This window comes from Bubalus kerabau, chromosome 6 (assembly GCF_029407905.1).
Source record: "Bubalus kerabau isolate K-KA32 ecotype Philippines breed swamp buffalo chromosome 6, PCC_UOA_SB_1v2, whole genome shotgun sequence".
In the NCBI taxonomy this organism is placed as follows: Eukaryota; Metazoa; Chordata; class Mammalia; order Artiodactyla; family Bovidae; genus Bubalus; species Bubalus kerabau.
Genome location: NC_073629.1, coordinates 83,939,173 through 83,959,366, shown reverse-complemented (window position 1 = coordinate 83,959,366; position 20,194 = coordinate 83,939,173). Strand labels below are relative to the sequence as shown.

At 42.4% G+C, this 20,194-nt stretch overlaps 2 long non-coding RNA genes across 4 annotated transcripts in view; both read left to right on the top strand.

Moving 5' to 3' along the window:
• Nucleotides 1-11,455, top strand: part of LOC129655345 (uncharacterized) — a 31,069-nt gene extending 19,614 nt beyond the window's left edge. For all 3 annotated transcript variants that reach the window (XR_008715905.1, XR_008715907.1, XR_008715906.1), the window contains one exon: nucleotides 11,174-11,455. This is a non-coding gene — a long non-coding RNA (uncharacterized LOC129655345). The remainder of the gene's footprint in view (nucleotides 1-11,173) is intronic.
• Nucleotides 11,456-14,560: 3,105 nt separating this feature from the next.
• On the top strand, nucleotides 14,561-19,216 carry LOC129655346 (uncharacterized). Its single transcript, XR_008715908.1, has 3 exons — nucleotides 14,561-14,919; nucleotides 18,305-18,417; nucleotides 18,912-19,216. It is a non-coding gene; the product is annotated as an uncharacterized LOC129655346 (long non-coding RNA).
• The last annotated feature ends 978 nt before the right edge of the window (nucleotides 19,217-20,194 follow it).

The following is a 20,194-nucleotide window of genomic DNA, read 5'->3' as shown; positions in this document are numbered from 1 at the left end:
ATGTTGAATTGCAAAAATAATATGCCAACCTACTGGCATGACCCTACCAGGATGGAAAATTCATTCTCTTTCATCTTTGCCAACCCAATTGGGTTGATATCAAAGTTTGCTAACCACTCCATCGGCTGAGGAAGAGAAGAGGATGGAAATATTGTGTTGACTAAAAAATTCGTACGTGTTTTTCTGTACAATGTTATGGAAAACCCTGAACAAACTTTTTGTGAACCCAATAGAAAAGGCTAGAGAAGAGGTAGGTAGAATGCATGTTGTTGCCCCTGGCAAACCCATCGCAGCACCAGCAGCAAAAGCAATTCCCATCATAGATCCAGACTGGGAGGAGAGTGACCTAGGAGATAAAGTTGGAATTGAGCATTACAAGGAGTGCATCATGATAGGGCTCCAAAAGGGAGAACCAATGTTGGAGCTTTCATAAGGTGCAAGGAGTGTGCAAAGAGCCCCAGGAAAACCCCTGAGGTTTTGGAAGAGAATGTACAGGGCATATCGCCAATATGCAGATGTGGATCCAGATAATCCAGAGAATTTCAAATTAGTTAGTTGGACTTTGTGACTTAGAGTGCCCCAGTTGCAGAAAACATAAGGACTTTTTGGCCTGTTGTTATCTCATTTTGTAGAAACTGCTTTCAGTGTTTTATAGTTGGGAGGGAATATAAGATGAAAAAGAGACCCATGAAATGAAGCAGCAAAAGTCCCTTTCGGCAGTGACACTCAGTGGAGAAAGGAGAGACAAAAATCTGAGCAGAGAGTAAGACCCAGAGAACCAAGAGAGTGAAGGGTGGCCCACAGAAAAAGCCCACCAATGGGACATGTAAAAGTGGGTTGGCAGCAGTCCCTATATTAAGACAAGAAGGCAATTGAAAGAAAGTCTGCCTCAGCTTACAAAGGAAACTGGAAGAGGAGGAGAAAGCATTGTTCATACTGGAAACAAGAGAGAGTGACAGAGGATTCTCTGAGGGGATTCTGCTTGGGGAAATAGTCTCCCACCAGGAGCCCTGGGTAACCCTGTTGTGGGAAATAGATTGTCTTTCTGACTGGTACTGGAGCCACTTGCTCTGTTTTGAACACTGGATTCGCAAGGAGTTGGACCCATAGAGTTAATCCAGAAAAGCACTTTGGCAAGAGGATTATCTAGAAAGCCTCTCCAAAAACTGTTTTTGCAATCCCTAGACTATCAGATTGAGGCTCCTAATCTAAAACACAGCTATTTTAATACATGCCAGAGTGCCCAGTTGCATTGCTGGGGCAAGATTTTTTAAGTAAATTAAATGCTAACGTGACTTGCACTCCTGAAATACTGGATATAAAGGTACCACTGGAACAAGCTTGTGCCTTGCAGCTAGCCCTCCTGTCAAGGGATGGGGGAGTGACCACCAGTGTCCCTGAAGACATCTTGCAGCAGGGATGCCTGGGAGCATGGGGTGATAGGTGGGCAGGAAGAGTCTGGATGGCCATAGCAGTTAAGGTGAAACTGAAGCTGGACACTTAGGCTCTGAACTTAAGGCAATATCCCTTAAAGGAGCGAGCAAAACAGGGATGCAGTCCAAAGCTGGATTGGCATTTTGAAATACTTGCTTATTGGACTCCCTCAGTCACTATATAATACTCCCATCCTGCCTTTAAGAAGCCTGGCACTGAGAACTACTTACTGGTTTGTTCAGGACATAAGAGCCATAAATCAGATAGTGAAAGATATTCACCCTGTAGTCCCAAATCCCTATATTCTTCTGATCATCTTATCTGGAAACTTTCATTAGGCTTATGTTAAGTGACTTGAGTCGTGTCCAACTCTGTGCGACCCCATAGACAGCAGCCCACCAGACTCCCCCGTCCCTGGGATTCTCCAGGCAAGAACACTGGAGTGGGCTGCCATTTCCTTCTCCAATGCATGAAAGTGAAAAGTGAAAGTGAAGTCGCTCAGTTGTGTCCGACTCTTAGTGACCCCATGGACTGCAGCCTAATAGGCTCCTCCGTCCATGGGATTTTCCAAGCAAGAGTACTGGAGTGGGGTGCCATTGCCTTCTCCATCATTAGGCTTAGCAGAGGTCTTTTTTGTGTGTTATTTTGAGTCCTGAATCCCAAGAGTTATTTGTATTTGTTGGGAAGATCTAGAAACCAAAGCAAGCAGCAATACTGCTGGGCAGTATTGCAAGGACTTAAGAACACCTTCACAGTGTTTGGGAAAGTGCTGCTGCTGCTGCTGCGTCGCTTCAGTTGTGTCCGACTCTGTGCGACCCCATAGATGGCAGCCAACCAGGCTTCCAGTCCCTGGGATTCTGCAGGCAAGAACACTGGAGTGGGTTGCCATTTCCTTCTCCAATGCATGAAAGTGAAAAGTGAAAGTGAAGTCGCTCAGTCGTGTCCAACTCTAGTGACCCCATAAACTGCAGCCTACCAGGCTCCTCCATCCATGGGATTTTCTAGGCAAAAGTACTGGAGTGGGGTGCCATTGCCTTCTCCATGGGAAAGTGCTAGCTAAAGATATAAGGGAGCTCCAGCTACAGGAGGGAGCTCTGCTCAGATATGTGGATGATCCCTTCACAGCTGGCAATACAAAGAACACAAGTGAAAACACTGGGACTACTTTGAACTCTCTGGCCAAATGAGTCTATAATATCTCTTGGAAAAAGGCCCAAATTTCCCAAATGTCAGTGAAATATCTGGGATCCAAACTGAGAAAAGGCCAAAGGAATTGGCTCTAGGACTGCCAAGAGACAGTAGCCAGGGTGCGGTGACCACCACCAAAGGCAGTTGCATCGGTTCCTGGAATGGCAGGGTTCTGCTGCACTTGGATCCCCAGCTTAAGCTAATAGTTAAACAGTTGTATGAGACCCTAAAAGGGACTCACAATAATGCCTTAGTGGGAACTGGAGAATGTCAAGAGACTTTCCTAACAATGAAGAAAATAACTACAGACTGCTCCTGTTCTGTGTTTGCCAGGTTTGAAAAAGTCATTTGATTTTTTTAAACATATAAGACAGGTAGTGAGACTGGAGGGGCTTCCCTGGTAGCTCAGCTTGTACAAAATCTGCCTGGAATGCTGAAGACACTGGTTTGAATCCTGGTTCTGGAAGATCCCCTGGAGAAGGGATAGGCTACCCACTCCAGTATTCTTGGGCTTCCCTGGTGGCTCAGATGGTCAAGAATTCACCTTCGATGCAGGAGATCTGGGTCAGACCCCTGGGTTGGGAAGATTCCCTGGAGAAGGGCATGGCAACCACTCCGGTATTCTTGCCTGGAGAATCCCAGTGGTCAGAGGAGCCTGGTGGGCTACAGTTAATGGGGTCACAAAGAGTCAGACATGACTGAGTGACTAAGTACAGCACAGTGAGACTGGAGGTATTGACCCACAGTCGACGAAATGCCCAGTATACTATTTCACAAAGGCTTTGGACAGTACAATCCAGATGTATTTGAGAGTCATAGCTGCTACTCTGGATTTGTTGCAAGAAGCAGAGGAATTCACTCCAGGATAGCCAACCATGGTGTGTACATCCCACTGTGTGTTGCCACTGTTGGAACAAAAGAGTGGATATTGTCTCACTTTAGACCACTTGGGAGGATATCAGGTAATTTTACTCGATAATTCTAATGTGACCCCAAAGACTGTGTCCTTCTTGAACCCAGCCATTCTGGCCCCGAACCCTTTGGATGGCCCAGAGGCACATGATTATTGGCATATCATTGAGCAGGTGCTTGGATCTGATTATAATTCCCTTTGGAGATCCAAACCTGGAGATGTTCCCAAATGGAAGTAACCTCATAGACCACCAAAACTGAAAGATCAGATATGCAGTGGTAACCTTGCAGGAAATCCTAGGAGTGGAAACTTTGTCATCATGTATCTTTGCCCCAAAAGCTAAAATTATTGCCCTTACTTGACCTTTACATCTCAGTGAAGGTAAAAACGTCAACATCTATACTGACTCGAAATATGCCTTTTCCGCTGTAAACATACGTAGGGTAATTTGGAAAGATAGATTGCTCACTTTTGAAAGAAAAGAAATCAAACATGCCAAAGAAGTTTTGAAACTGCTATACACAGTGCTCAAGCCAAAGTGAAAGTGAAGTCGCTCAGTCGTGTCCGACTCTTTGTGACCCCGTGGACTGTAGTCCACCATGCTCCTCTGTCCACAGTGCTCAAGCCAAAGGAGGTGGCAATTTGCTCATCCCCCAAGACATCTGAGATTTGACTATTTTGTTTTGAAAAGGAACAACATAGCTGGCCAAGCTGCTAGAACAGCCTTCAGGACAAAGCGCCTTTGGTTATAGCCCTGTTAATTTAGCCCCACATACCCTAGGGGCTCAGACAGTAAAGAATCTGCCTGAAATGCAGGAGACCCAGGTTTGATCCCTGGGTCAGGAAGATCCCCTGGAGAAAGGAATGGCTACCCACTCCAACATTCTTGCCTGGAGAATTCTGTGGACAGAGAAGCCTAGTGGATGGGGTCAACAAAGAGTTGGACACAACTGAGCAGCTAACACACTTACACACTCACCTGAGAACCTCGAAATATCAAGAGAATGGGGATATGACCTTACCCATTTAGGATCAATTGATAAATGACCAAGGAGTGGTTTTAATTCATGACTATCTAGTGGAGAAAGTAATTGGAGCAATATACATGAGCCCCCATTATAGGCATCCAGTGGATACAGGACTACACTGAAAGACCAAATATGCAAGGACAATTCAAAGAGTACTACAAAAGTGTATGCTTTGCACTAAAAATAATTTCAAGATGAGGACTCCCCAATTCTGCACAGAGTCCAAGCTAGAGGGAAGTGCTTGAGAAAGACTGGCAAGTAGACTTTACAATCATGCCTAAAGTAAACAGAAACTTTACTTACTAGTGATGGCAGACACCTTTACAGTCTGCTCAGAATCATTCTCTTACTGGATTGAAAAAGTTTCAGAAGTAGTAAAGGTCTTGCTCTATGAGATAATTCCTAGATTTGGGTTACTGAGCTCAATTAATTCAGAGTAATAATCAGATCAGATCAGATCAGTTGCTCAGTCATGTCTGACTCTTTGCAACCCCATGAATCGCAGCACGCCAGGTCTCCTTGTCCATCACCAACTCCCGGAGTTCACTCAGACTCACGTCCATCAAGTCAGTGATGCCATCCAGCCATCTCATCCTCTGTCGTCCCCTTCTCCTCCTGCCCCCAATCCCTCCCAGCATCAGAGTCTTTTCCAATGAGTCAATGCTTCGCATGAGGTGGCCAAAGTACTGGAGTTTCAGCTTTAGCATCATTGCTTCCAAAGAAATCCCAGGGCTGATCTCCTTCAGAATGGACTAGTTGGATCTCCTTGCAGTCCAAGGGACTCTCAAGAGTTTTCTCCAACACGACAGTTCAAAAGCATCAATTCTTCTGTGCTCAGCCTTCTTCACAGTCCAACTCTCACATCCATACATGACCACTGAAAAAACCATAGCCTTGACTAGACAAACCTTTGTTGGCAAAGTAATGTCTCTGCTTTTGAATATGCTATCTAGGTTGGTCATAACTTTCCTTCCAAGGAGTAAGTGTCTTTTAATTTCATGGCTGCAGTCACCATCTGCAGTGATTTTGGAGCCCAGAAAAATAAAGTCTGACACTGTTTCCACTGTTTCCCCATCTATTTCCCATGAAGTGATGGGACCGGATGCCATGATCTTCGTTTTCTGAATGTTGAGCTTTAAGCCAACTTTTTCACTCTCCACTTTCACCTTCATCAAGAGGCTTTTGAGTTCCTCTTCACTTTCTGCCATAAGGGTGGTGTCATCTGCATATCTGAGGTTACTGATATTTCTCCCGGCAATCTTGATTCCAGCTTGTGTTTCTTCCAGTCCAGCATTTCTCATGATGTACTCTGCATAGAAGTTAAATAAACAGGGTGACAATATACAGCCTTGACGTACTCCTTTTCCTATTTGGAACCAGTCTGTTGTTCCATGTCCAGTTCTAACTGTTGCTTCCTGACGTGCATACAAATTTCTCAAGAGGCAGATCAGCTGGTCTGATATTCCCATCTCTTTCAGAATTTTCCACAGTTTCTTGTGATCCACATAGTCAAAGGCTTTGGCATAATCAATAAAGCAGAAATAGATGTTTTTCTGGAACTCTCTTGCTTTTTCCATGATCCAGCAGATGTTGGCAATTTGATCTCTGGTTCCTCTGCCTTTTCTAAAACCAGCTTGAACATCAGGAAGTTCACGGTTCACATATTGCTGAAGCCTGGCTTGGAGAATTTTGAGCATTACTTTACTAGCGTGTGAGATGAGTGCAATGTGCGGTAGTTTGAGCATTCTTTGGCACTGACTTTCTTTGGGATTGGAATGAAAACTGACCTCTTCCAGTCCTGTGGCCACTGCTGAGTTTTCCAAGTTTGCTGGCATATTGAGTGCAGCACTTTCACAGCATCATCTTTCAGGATTTGAAATAGCTCAACTGGAATTCCATCACCTCCACTAGCTTTGTTCATAGTGATGCTTTCTAAGGCCCATTTGACTTCACATTCCAGGATGTCTGGCTCTAGGTGAGTGATCACACCATCGTGATTATCTGGGTCATGAAGATCTTTTTTGTACAGTTCTTCTGTGTATTCTTGCCATCTCTTCTTAATACCTTCTGCTTCTGTTAGGTCCATACCATTTCTGTCCTTTATCAAGCCCATCTTTGCCTGAAATGTTCCTTTGGTATCTCTGATTTTCTTGAAGAGATCTCTAGTCTTTCCCATTCTGTTGTTTTCCTCTATTTCTTAGCATTGATCGCTGAAGAAGGCTTTCTTATCTCTTCTTGCTATTCTTTGGAACTCTGCATTCAGATGTTTATATCTTTCCTTTTCTCCTTTGCTTTTTGCTTCTCTCCTTTTCACAGCTATTTGTAAGGCCTCCCCAGACAGCCATTTTGCTTTCTTGCATTTCTTTTCCATGGGGATGGTCTTGATCCCTGTCTGCTGTACAATGTCATGAACCTCATTCCACAGTTCATCAGGCACTCTATCTATCAGATCTAGTCCCTTAAATCTATTTCTCACTTCCATTGTATAATCATAAGGGATTTGATTTAGGTCATGCCCGAATAGTCTAGTGGTTTTCCCTACTTTCTTCAATTTAAGTCTGAATTTGGCAATAAGGAGTTCATGATCTGAGCCACAGGCAGCTCCTAGTCTTGTTTTTGTTGAGTGTATAGAGCTTCTCCATCTTTGGCTGCAAAGAATATAATCAATCTGATTTTGGTGTTGATCATCTGGTGATGTCCATGTGTAGAGTCTTCTCTTGTGTTGTTGGAAGAGGGTGTTTGTTATGACCAATGCATTTCCTTGGCAAAACTCTATTAGCCTTTGCCCTGCTTCATTCCGTATTCCAAGGCCAAATTTGCCTGTTACTCCAGGTGTTTCTTGACTTCCTACTTTTGCATTCCAGTCCCCTATAATGAAAAAGACATCTTTTTTGGGTGTTAGTTCTAAAAGGTCTTGTAGGTCTTCATAGAACCATTCATCTTCAGCTTCTTCAGCGTTATTGGTTGGGGCATAGACTTGGATTACTGTGATACTGAATGGTTTGCCTTGGAAACGAACAGAGATCATTCTGTTGTTTTTGAGTTTGCATCCAAGTACTGAATTTCGGACTCTTTTGTTGGCCATGATGGCTACTCCATTTCTTCTGAGGGATTCCTGCCTGCAGTAGTAGATATAATGGTCATCTGAGTTAAATTCACCCATTCCAGTCCATTTCAGTTCGCTTATTCCTAGAATGTTGACATTCACTCTTGCCATCTCTTGTTTGACCACTTCCAATTTGCCTTGATTCATGGACCTGACATTCCAGGTTCCTATGCAATATTGCTCTTTACAGCATCGGACCTTGCTTCTATCACCAGTCACATCCATAGCTGGGTATTGTTTTTGCTTTGGCTCCATCCCTTCATTCTTTCTGGAGTTATTTCTCCACTGATCTTCAGTAGCATATTGGGCCCCTACTGACCTGGGGAGTTTCTCTTTCAGTATCCTATCATTTTGCCTTTTCATACTGTTCATGGGGTTCTCAAGGCAAGAATACTGAAGTGGTTTGCCATTCCCTTCTCCAGTGGACCACATTCTGTCAGATCTCTCCACCATGACCCGCCCATCTTGGGTTGCCCCACGGGCATGGCTTAGTTTCTTTGAGTTAGACAAGGCTGTGGTCCTAGTGTGATTAGATTGACTAGTTTTCTGTGAGTATGGTTTCAGTGTGTTTGCCCTCTGATGCCCTCTTGCAACACCTAACGTCTTACTTGGGTTTCTCTTACCTTGGGCGTGGGGTATCTCTTCACGGCTGCTCCAGCAAAGCACAGCCAATGCTCCTTAGACGAGGGGTATCTCCTCACCGCCGCCCTTCCTGACCTTCAACGTGGGATAGCTCCTCTAGGCCCTCCTGTGCCCGCACAGCCATGGCGTGGGGTTGGTCCTCCCGGCCACTGACCCTGGCCTCGGGCGTGGGGTTGCTCCCCTCCGCCGTTCCTGCGCCGTCGTAGTCTGGCACTCTCGGCTTAATTGCTGATGTGAATCAGTAGGTATCTAAAGAATGTGGAATAAATGGAATTTGCATGTATTTTGGAGGCTACGATCAACTAGAAACATACTTTAAAGAGGAAGATAGCTAAAATCTGTCAAGAATTAACTTAACCTGGGAAAGAGTGTTACTGCTTGCATTGCTTAGAATTAGAGTGGGTCCTAGAAGTACACTCCAATTGAGTCCTTATGAAACACTGTATGCTCTATTCTGAGCAGTTATATGATCAGACATGTGATCAAAAGGTAAAAGAACTAGACACTGTAAGATACGTGCGTATGCTGGGGTTAGTTTTAAATGCTATTCCTAAATTCGCTACTAGTAAAGCAATGTTTCCCACAGATGTCCCCCTCCAGCCAAATTCAGCCCTGGTGGGTGAGGACTTAGGTTCTACTACTAAGTCACTCTTCTGTTAAATTGACAGGAATCAAACCGTGGATCCATTGCATACGGGTGAAACTGGCTTCTGACCCAGCAACAAATTCATAGCCCTCAGAAGTTACAGAAAAACAACAAAAAAGCCGACTGAAGCCAGTACTCCTTGCTGCAAGTCTGGACTAGGGCTTCAGTTAAAAACAGAGAAAGTATCTTAGATAACTAGTGAATGACTGGTGGCCATCCATTACAACATTTATAATTGACTGGAGCATTTTTCTGGTTTATTACTTGCTTTTATCCTTTTGTTTACCACTTCATCGAATCATTTTACCTGTGATTATATCATAGCCAAGCAAATCTGTAATTTGTTATGATATTGATAATAGGAGATACTTAAGCCTTCTGTTATTTTAGTTTAAGCCTTGTGATAAGAGGGTTAGTACCAAAGTTGAGCATTAGTGCTATTTTCCCATACAAGCTGTTGGCCCCAACTATAATGATGGCTCTTGCTTTTCTTTACTGTCTCATTCCTCTGGTGTCTGCCACTTCCTGGAAGAAAGTTAGGTTATCTCAGAACATAGCAAGAGGTAGGAATTTAAATGATTGTGTGAAGTGTCATTTGAAATCTCAAACCATCCATGAACAATATATCCCATCGGTGGTTCCTGTAACGCATTTTGATACTGTTCCGAGTCCCATTATCTTCTATAATCATCCTCCTTCAAGTGTCACATGGCAAGTTCAGCTAACCAAGGGACGTCACAATATTCCAGTCCCTTGTTTCAACCTGTCTGAGGTAATTTCCATTGGAGGAAAAGTTACTGCTGGTCCCCCTCGGTCCCTCAAATTTATTCTGAAAAAATGTGATGAACAAAATTCCCTGAAATGTATAATTGACAAATGTGTAAAGTCTAAAAATGACACTAATTTGTGTCAGACAGCCAAACAAGTTGGGTAGCATGTAAATGGGCTGTGGAAGGCTTGCGGTGGCTCTCACCCCTGGCTTGATAACATAATCTCTGAACTCCCAAAACTGAAAGAATCAATGACACTGCCCTGGGAGGTATAACTTGCTCCGCTCCAGGATATATCTTTGTCTGTGGCACAGGGAGTGACTCACCTACACAGGGATGGGCACATTGCTGTTTAGACAGCTGGCAAATGGAGGGGTCATGCCTACTGGGACATTTTAGGATCCCTTTTTCTGTGCACAGCCTTAAGAGCATTACTTCCCTCTCTAACTCAAACATGCGTCTTAGACGAGAGATATCATCAGGGTATTAGGACAATATAGGACAAAGTATTTTTGGCAACCTCACACCAACTGCCAGAGTTTATATCAATAGAGATATGATTCATAATCTAGCTACCACAATTGGGAAATCTACCAAATTGCTGAGGACACAGCTTAAAGTATTGCAGCCCAACAAATATCTTTGAACTCATGTGGTCCTAGATAATAGAATAGCCTGTGATTTCCTATTGGCAAAACAAGGAAAAGTATGTGCAGTGGTTCATACCACATGCTGTACATGCATCAAAATCTCTGGAGAAGTTGAAATCTGAATAAACAGAATAATTCAAAAGGCTACCTAGTTATAGGATGTACATAAAGAGAATACACACCAAACTTATTTTCCTGGTTGCCACCTGGAATAGGGGGACTCTTGAGTACTGTTACAAAGTTCCATTGATCATCATCCTCTTTGTAATAGGTTTATTAATTTTCAAATATTTGTTCAGATGGTATGACAAAGTGGTCAAAGAGAGAGATCGTGGTTTCATGGTGTAAAATGCTGACGCTAGGCCTGGGACTCGAGAATTCTTTGAGAAGAAGGTCCAAGACTTTTGCTCCTCTAATCCTAGAGAATCAACGTCACCCTTGTTCAGCAGGAAGTAGCCAGAGTGGTTGTCACCTCTGTTCCCCTCTGGATTGAGGAGTATCAAAGAGCAGAGGGACCTGAAACTGAGCAGAACCCTGTAGGATCTTCCTGGGTACAATCCTCTCTTGTCCCTACTTCTTGTCTGTAGAAAAAACTTGAGATTTTTAAGTCTTCCCAGAGTTCTAAAGAATCGACTCAAGGAGTTGATGATTACAGAAATGAGTAAATGTAGAAATAAAGGAAAAGCAATCAAGCTAGAAAAGTTTAACCATAAAACAGAGTCAACAAGACTCCTAGTTCTTCCTCAAGGCATATAGATAACAATCTGATGCAACATATCTTTGAGTTGTTTTACAGAACCAATACCACATGATGAAACCTGTTGACCTCAGCCAAGGTGACCCAAACAAGTTGGAGCCAGAAAAATGATGATCAAGATGCCAGATATCACTTTGTTGCATAACACCCAACCAATCAGAAGAATCCATGAGCTAATCATGTGCTTAAGACCCTTACTCTTAATTTTAGTTTTTAAAAACCCTTGCCTGAAAGCCATTGAGGAGTTCAGGTCCTCTAAGCATTAGTTGCCCTTTCTCCTGCTTGGCATCCTGCAAATAAATGTACTTTACTTTACCACAACCTTTTGTCAGTAGATTGACTTTGCTCATTTGGGTAAGCAAACTCGAGTTTGATTCAGTAATAACCTGTGTTTCTGTTGGGAGAGTTCAGTGGTTTTCCTTAATGACTTGGAGCACTTTCAAGCATAAAAAAGAATAAACACTCATATCCATTAGCCAGATTCAGAACAAATATATTCTTCATTTTTCTCATCTATTTCTGCTTTTTTTCCTAAAATGCTGCTGCTGCTAAGTCGCTTCAGTCGTGTCTGACTCTGTGCAACCCCCAGCAGCCCACCAGGCTTCCCCATCCCTGGGATTCGCCAAGCAAGAACACTGGAGTGGGTTGCCATTTCCTTCTCCAATGCATGAAAGTAAATTCCAGACATCATGCCATTTCACCCTTAAAAACTTCAGTATCTGTCTCTAAAAATATATGGGTGTTTTCTTTTAAAAAATCCAACATTTTTGTCCCAGTTAATAATTTCATATTCTCTAATATTGAATACGCAGTCCATATTCAAAATTTCTTGCCCTTCTACAATTAGTTTATTCAACTAGGATCAAAATAAAGGGCACACAATTCTCTCCATCTGCTAAACTAGTACAGCTTCTCATTCTCCCAGTCATTGAAACACTGAAGCACTGTTGAAAATTCTGTCTGGTGGATTTTTCTGGTTGCTTCCTCATTGTTATTCAGTCACTCAGTCATGTCTGACTCTGTGTGACCTCATGGACTGCAGTGCACCAGACTTCTCTGTCCTTCTCTATCTCCCAGAGTTTGCTCAAACTCCACTGAGTCGGTGATGCCATCCAACAATCTCATCCTCTGTTGTCCCCTTCTCCTCCCGCCTTCAATCTTTCCCAACATCAGGGTCTCTTCCAATGAGTTAGCTCTTTGCATCAGGTGGTCAAAGTATTGGAGTTTCAGCATCAACCCTTCCAAAGAATATTCAGGGTTGATTTCCTTTAGAATTGCCTAGTTTGATTTCCTTGCAGTGCAAGGAACTCTCAAGAGTCTTCTCCAGAACCACAGTTCAAAAGCATCAATTCTTCCATGCTCAGCCTTCCTTATGGTTGAACTCTCACATCTGTACATGACTACTGGCTGAAGAATTGATGCTTTTGAACTGTGGTGTTGGAGAAGACTCTTGAGAGTCCCTTGGACTGCAAGGAGATCCAACCAGTCCATTCTGAAGGAGATCAGCCCTGGGATTTCTTTGGAAGGAATGATGCTAAAGCTGAAACTCCAGTACTTTGGCCACCTCATGCGAAGAGTTGACTCATTGGAAAAGACTCTGATGCTGGGAGGGATTGGGGGCAGGAGGAGAAGGGGACGACAGAGGATGAGATGGCTGGATGGCATCACCAACTCGATGGACGTGAGTCTCAGTGAACTCCGGGAGTTGGTGTTGGACAGGGAGACCTGGCGTGCTGTGATTCATGGGGTCGCAAAGAGTCAGACACGACTGAGCGACTGATCTGATCTGATCTGACTGGACAAACCATAGCTTTGACTAGACAGACCTTTGCAAAAGTAATGTCTCTGCTTTTTAATATGCTGTCTAGGTTTGTCATGGCTTTTCTTTAAAGGAGGAAGCATTTTTAAATTTCATGGCTGCAGTCACCGCCTGCAGTGATTTTGGAGCAAGAAAATAAAGTCATTGTTTCCTTTTTTCTCCCCATCTATTTGCCATGAAATGATGGGACCAGATGCCATGATCTTCATTTTTTGAATGTTGAGTTCTAACTCAGCCTTTTCATTCTCTTTCTCCTTTATCAAGAGGTTCTTTAGTTCTTCTTAGGTGCTCCTGTCATTCCTCATAGTAACCTTGATAACTTCAGATGCAGCTCCTGTTTTTAGTTTGTTTCATTAAGAAGGATACAACGAGAGAAGATGGTCACATCCTAGGTCTCAGGCAAGTCTCTGAAATAGGCTGCCAGGTGTGGATCCTTGGCTTCACACGCAAAAAGTTCAAGAGCAAACCATAGTAAACTGAAAGCAGGTTTATTTGGAGAGATACATGTTCCATAGACAGAATGTGGTTTGTCACAGACTTTGAGAGTGGCCATGGGAGAAATACACTCCACAGAATGTGAGCCATCTCAGAAGGTGAGAGGTTCCAACATATGTGAGTGATTAGTTTTCATAGGCTGGGTAATATCATAGACTAATGAGTGAGAGGTTTATTCCAACTGTTTTGGAGAAGGGATGGAGATTTCCAAGAATTGGGTCACTGCACACTTTTTGGTCTTTGATGATTGGCCTTGGAACTATTGTGGTGCCTATGAGTGTGTCATTTAGCTTGCTGATGAGATCACAACACTGCATTCATTTATCTGCTTGTAGTCTATGCTTTTAATTTTATTTATTTAAGTGCTTGTTATCTCATTTCTTCTTATGAGGTAGAAATTGCTAGGCAGTCAGTGTAGAACTCTGAGATCTCCATCTTTTTTTCAGTAAACATCTCACTCCATTATCCAAAAACTATATCCTTTATCTTGAATTCCTGTAATGTGTCTTTGGTCTGCAGAGAAGGCAATGGCACCCCACTCCAGTACTCTTGCCTGGAAAATCCCATGGACGGAAGAGCCTGGTAGGCTGCAGTCCATGGGGTCGCTAAGAGTCAGACACGACTTCACTTTCACTTTCACTTTTCACTTTCATGCATTGGAGAAGGAAATGGCAACCCACTCCAGTGTTCTTGCTTGGAGAATCCCAGGGACAGGGGAGCCTGGTGGGCTGCCGTCTCTTGGGTTGCACAGAGTTGGACACAACTGAAGCGACTTAGCAGCAGCAGCAGTCTTTGGTCTGATAAGTTATTAGCACGCAGATCCAGGGAAGGGCAGTAATCAGCTTCTCTTCCATGTGCTTGAAGGAAAAAAAACAATAACTGATGATCATTAATCTTAAGCCCATACATCTGGTCCAGTGTAAAATGGCCAGGGGGCATGAAAAAAGGTGGTGACTTAATCTGAGGATCAAGAGAAGCCATGAAGATGTTAAGTATCTTGATCTTTAAACTGACTGGTTACAAATAGTGATTTAAGAACAGGAACCAACCAAAAATGTACAGATTAATAATGGTAAAGATATAAAACTGCTGTAATCCCTGCCTTTTGGGGGACTCTTTACTCACTCTCTGTGTCTTTGCTGACAGCTTTGTACTTTCCTCCTCTCTAATATATCCTATTCTCTTGCTACTGTGAGTGTTTGCGTGTTCATCGATTCCATTCTTGGGGTCCGTGAATAAGAACTTGGATTCCCATTTCACTTGCAGGACTAAAGAACTGGGGATGTGGGCTCACTTTTCTACCCATTACATCTTTTTTCTCCTCTGGTGGTGGTGGTTTAGTCACTAAGGTGTCTGACTCTTGCAACCCCATGGACTGTAGCCCACCAGGCTCCTCTGTCCATGGGATTTTCCAGGCAAGAATATTGGAGTGGATTGCCATTTCCTTCTCCAGGGGATCTTTCCAATGCAGGTATTGAACCCGGGTCCCCTGCATTGCAAGCAGATTCTTCATGTTTTCAACTTCTTGTATTCAAGATAGCCTTTGCATTTAGGTTAAATACCCTTTATCACATATTCTTGGAGTTTCCAGTGCTTACTTTTTAATTTTGTTTCATTTCTTTGACCAATATTTGCTTCCCAGGTGAACATGAAGTCGCTCAGTCGTGTCCGACTCTTTGCAACCCCATGGACTGTAGCCTACCAGGCTCCTCTGTCCATGGGATTTTCCAGGCAATTGTACTGGAGTGGATTGCCATTTCCTTCTCCAAGGGATCTTCCCAACCCAGGGATCGAACCCAGGTCTCCTGCATAGTAGACAGACACTTTACCGTCTGAGCCAGCAGGGAAGTCCCAGGTGACTCAGTGGTAAAGAATCTGCCTGCCAATACAGGAGACATAGGAGATGTGGGTTCAATCCCTAGGTTAGGAAGACCCCCTGGAGGAGGAAAAGGCAATCCACTCCAGTATTCTTGCCTGGAAAATCCCAAAGACAGAGGAGCCTGGCAGGCTACAGTCCATAGGGTCATAAAGAGTTGGACAGGACTGAGCACTTATTCTTGATGTAGTTAGCTTTAAGTCACTTTGAAACAGGCATATAGAGGGCAGGGCACAAACTTTAAAAGAATGACATAGCCTGAGGACAAGATACAAACTGATTAGAACCAAATAAGTCTTTTATTTTCTTGGGCTCCAAAATCACTGCAGATAGTGATTGCAGCCATGAAATTAAAAGACATTTGCTTCTTGGAAAGAAAGCTATGATAAATCCAGACAGCATATTAGAAAGCAGAGGCACCACTTTGCTGACAAGGATCTGTCTAGTCAAAGTTATGATTTTTCCAGTAGTCATTATGGATGTGAAAGTTGGACTATAGAGAAAGCTGAGCACCGAAGAATTGATGCTTTTGAACTGTGGTGTTGGAGAAGACTCTTGAGAGTCCCTTGGACTACAAGGAGATCCAACCAGTGCATCCTAAAGGAGATCAACCCAGAATATTCATTGGAAGGACTGATGCTGAAGCTCCAATACTTCGGCCACCTGATTTGAAGAACCAACTCATTGGAAAAGTCCCTGATGCTAGGAAAGACTGAGGGCAGGAGGAGAAGGGGATGACAGAGAATGAGATGATTGGGTGGTATCGTCGACTCAATGGACATGAGTTTGAGCAATCTCTGGGAGAGAGACAAGGACAGGGAAGCCTGGCATCTGCAGACCATAGGGTTGCAAAGAATCAGACACAACTGAGCAACTGAATGACTGAACAACAGCAACAACAAAATAAGTCCAAGATGGCCGTGTCAACTTCCACTAGACCTTGAGCCTCAGTAGATGCTCATCATAACATATCAGCAAGTTAAATGACACACCCACACACTATGACAGTTTGGAGGTCAATCATCAAAACCAAACTATGGGTGGTGGCCCAATTCTTGAAAATCCCCACTCCTCCCAAAATGTGAGATAATTCTCTCACTCATTACTCTCTGAAATTGTTGTTGTTCAGTCACATAGTCACATCTGACTCCTTGTGACACCATGGACTGAAGCACATCAGGCTATCCTGTCCTTTACTACCTCCTTGAGTTTACTCAAACTCATGTCCATTGAATCAGTGATGCCATCCAACCATCTCCTCCTCTGTCTCTCTCTTCTATTCCTGCTCTCAGCTTTCCCCAGCATTAAGGAGTTTTCCAATGTTTGCATCAGGTGACCAAAATACTGGAGTTTCAACTTTAGCATCAGTCCTTCCAATGAGTATTTAGGGTTGATTTCCCTTAAGATTAACTGGTTTGTTCTCCTTGCAGTCCAAGGGACTCTCTAGAGTCTTCTCCAGCACCACAGTTAGAAGGTATTGATTCTTTGGTGCTCTGCCTTCTTTACAGTCCAGCTCTCACAACTGTATGTGACCACCTGGAAGACTATAGCCTTGACTACATGGACCTTTGTCAGCAGAGTAATGTCTCTGCTTTTCAACACACTGCCTGGATTTGTTGTAGTTTTCCTGCTGAGAAACAATGGTCTTCTGATTTCATGGCTGCAGTCACCGTCCACAATGATTTTAGAGCCTAAGAACAGAAAATCTGTCATTACTTCCAGTTTTTCCCCTTCTATTTGCCATAAAGTAATGGGGCCAGAGGAGAAGGCAATGGCAACCCACTCCAGTACTCTTGCCTGGAAAATCCCATGGATAGAGAAGCCTGGTAGGTTGCAGTCCATGGGGTCGCTAAGAGTTGGGCACAACTAAGTGACTTCACTTTCACTTTTCACTTTCATGCATTGGATAATGAAATGGCAACCCACTCCAGTATTCTTGCCTGGAGAATCCCAGGGACAGAGGAGCCTAATGGGCTGCAGTCTATGGGGTTGTACAGAGTCAGACACGACTCAAGTGACTTAGCAGCAGCAGCAATGGGGCCAGATGCCATGATCTTAGTTTTTTTTAATACTTAATTTTAAGCTGGCTCTTTCACTCTCCTCCTCCACACTCATCAAGAGGCTCTTTAGTTCCTCTTCGCATTCTGCCATTACTGTGGTATCATCCACATATCTGAGTTTGTTGATATTTCTCCCACCTTTCCTGATTTCAGCTTGTAATTCATCCAGCCTGGCATTTCTCATGATGTGCTCAGCATATAGGTTAAATAAACAAGGTAACAGCATAAGAGCCCTGTTGTACCCCTTTCTCAATCCTGAACCAATCAGATGTTCCACACAAAGTTCTAACTGTTGCTTCTGATCACACGGACCACAGCCTTGTCTAACTCAATGAAATTATGAGCCATGCCGTGTAGTTCACACAAGACAGACAGATCATGGTGGAGAGTTCTGACAAAATATGGTCCACTGGAGAAGGGAATGGCAAAGCACTTCAGTATTCTTGCCTTGAGAACACCATGAACAGTATGAAAAGGCAAAAAGATATAACACTGAAAAATGAACTCCCCAGGTCAGTAGGTGCCCAATATGCTACTGGAGAAGAGTGGAGAAATAACTACAGAAAGAATGAAGAGATGGAGCTACAGTCCATGGAGTCACAAAGAGTCAGACATGACTGAGCAACTAACACTTTCACTTTTCACTTTCAAAAAGAAAATAAGAAAGCAAAGGTAGAAGTTTAGAGATTGGGAAGCCAGAAAATGTGCACCTTAAACTTATACACAGTATTATATGTCACTGTATCTCAATAAGATTTTTGACCTGAAAATGGTAATAAATAAATAATTTTTTAAAAGGGCAAAATTCAACTGAAATAGAGTTAGAAATAGCAGAATGCAGCAAGATAATGCACTATGGAGCATCCTATCAAGTGGGCAGGGGGAACTGGGGATGTGGATGTGTGTTCTTCTTCATCTAGAATGGTGAGGGACAGGAAAGCCTGGTGTGCTGCATTCCATGGGGTCACAAAGAGCTGGACACGACTTGGCAACTGAACAAGAACAACAAGCTTGGTCCTGGCTCCAACTCCAGGTACTCATTAGAGGCCAAGTCTATGGGCTTTTTAACCCCAACTCCTACTGCCTGTCTCTGTCCCTGCCCCTCTTGAGGGTTATACAACCTCACTATTGCTCTATATGCAACAATGAGAGAATCTTCTTTTCTTACCTTTGAGACATGTATGCTTAAAATAGTTTGATCCCAAATATTTCAAATAATATTCTGTCTAGCATTTCTATATTTCAGGCGTGGAAGGGGGTGTATTAGAATGTGCCAATCTATCATTTTGATCTAAAACTTTAATAGAAGTTATTTTTAGTAGAATACTACTTTTTAGTATTAATTTTGTAAATAATCTCTTTACTCACCTCTTTTATTTATTTTTTGAGCAGACTCAAGTTGTTTCTGGGGTTTATTTATTTATTTATTTTAGATATATAGTCATATCAGTAAATAATGACAGTTTCATAACCTCCTTTCTATAAATTACAAATTTTAATTAAATCTTTTTCTAACTGTATTGGCAGGAACTTCAGCTTCAGCACCAGTCCTTCCAATGAATATTCAGGATTGGCTTCCTTTAGGATTGACTGGTTTGATCTCCTTACAGTCCAAGGGACTATCAAGAGTCTTCTCCAACACCACAGCTCAAAAGCATTAACCCTTTGGCGCTCAGCTTTCTTTATAGTTCAACTCTTACATCCATACATGACTACTGGAAAAATCATAGCTTTGACTAGATAGACTTTTGTCAGCAAAGTAGTGTCCCTGCTTTTTAATATGCTGTCTAGGTTTGTCATAGCATTTCTTCCAAGGACCAAGTGTCATTTAATTTCATGGCTTCAGTCACTATCTGCAGTGATTTTGGAGCCCAAGAAAATAAAGTTTGTCACTGTTTCCATTGTTTCCTCATTTATTTGCCATAAAGTGATGGGACCAGATGCTATGATCTTAGTTTGCTGAATGCTGAGTTTTAAGCCAACTTTTTCACTCTCGTCTTTCACTTTCATCAAGAGGCTTTTGAGTTCCTCTTCACTTTCTGCCGTAAGGGTGGTGTCATCTGCATATCTGAGGTTACTGATATTTCTCCCAGCAATCTTGATTCCAACTTGTGCTTCATCCACCCCAGCATTTTGCGTAATGTACTCTGCATTTAAGTTAAATAAGCTGGGTGACAATATACAGTCTTGATGTACCCTTTTCCCAATTTTGAAACAATTCATTGTTTCATGTCTGGTTCTAATATGGAACTACCCTTAATTTCTTGATTCCAGAAATGAACCTCATTTGGTTTTGGCATGTTATTCTTTTAATGAATTTCTAGTTTGATTTGATACATATAATTTATATATGGGAATATATATTTTTAATCCTTTAAAAATCTTTATTTCTATTCACAAGTAAAATTAATTTGTAGCTTGTCTTTATTATGTTTCTAGATTAATGATTTGTCAATTGCAAAAAATGAATTAAGATTATTTCTATATTTTTAATAATAATAATTAAATTAAATAATTTAAATAGTTTTCTAATTATTTCTATATTTCTCTGCTCTTGAAAAGTTTAGACAGTATCTTAAATATATGTTAGTTCAGTATTTGAAGGATTCACATGTGAAATGATCTGGGACAAGGGTTTTTGAGAATAATTTTCTTAATGTCTTCCATGTTATTAACTTCTTCAGGCTTATCATCTCTATCCAATTCAATTTGGTAATTTATAGAAAAGAGCATCAGTTTTATTTGGGTTTTCAAATATATTATTATAATAGTATATAATAGTCTCAAGCCTATCCATATTTCCTCTATAT